Genomic DNA, 663 nt, shown 5'->3' on the forward strand with positions numbered 1-663 from the left:
TCGTCCCCTTCTCCTCCTGCCCCCAATCCCTCCCAGCATCAGAGTCTTTTCCAATGAGTCAACTATTCAAGTACTGGAGTTTCAGCTTTAGCATCATTCCTTCCAAAGAAATCCCAGGCCTGATCTCCTTCAGAATGAACTGGTTGGATCTCCTTACAGTCCAAGGGGCTCTCAAGAGTCTTCTCTAACACCACAGTTCAAAAGCATCAATTCTTCAGTGCTCAGCCTCCTTCACAGTCCAAATCTCACATCTATACGTGACCACAGGAAAAACCATAGCCTTGATTAGACGGACCTTGGTTGGCAAAGTAATGTCTCTGCTTTTGAATATGCTATCTAGGTTGGTCATAACTTTCCTTCCAAGGAGTAAGCGTCTTTTAATTTCATGGCTGCAGTCACCATCTGCAGTGATTTTGGAGCCCAGAAAAATAAAGTCAGATCTGTTTCCACGGTTTCGCCATCCATTTCCCATGAAGTGATGGGACCAGATGCCATGATCTTAGTTTTCTGAATGTTGAGCTTTAAGCCAACTTTTTCACTCTCCACTTTCACTTTCATCAAGAGGCTTTTGAGTTCCTCTTCACTTTCTGCCATAAGGGTGGTGTCCTCTGCATATCTGAGGTTATTGATATTTCTCCTGGCAATCTTGATTCCAGCCTGTGT

Source organism: Bison bison, unplaced genomic scaffold (genome assembly GCF_000754665.1).
Source record: "Bison bison bison isolate TAMUID 2011002044 unplaced genomic scaffold, Bison_UMD1.0 scf7180017864149, whole genome shotgun sequence".
Taxonomy (NCBI): domain Eukaryota; kingdom Metazoa; phylum Chordata; class Mammalia; order Artiodactyla; family Bovidae; genus Bison; species Bison bison.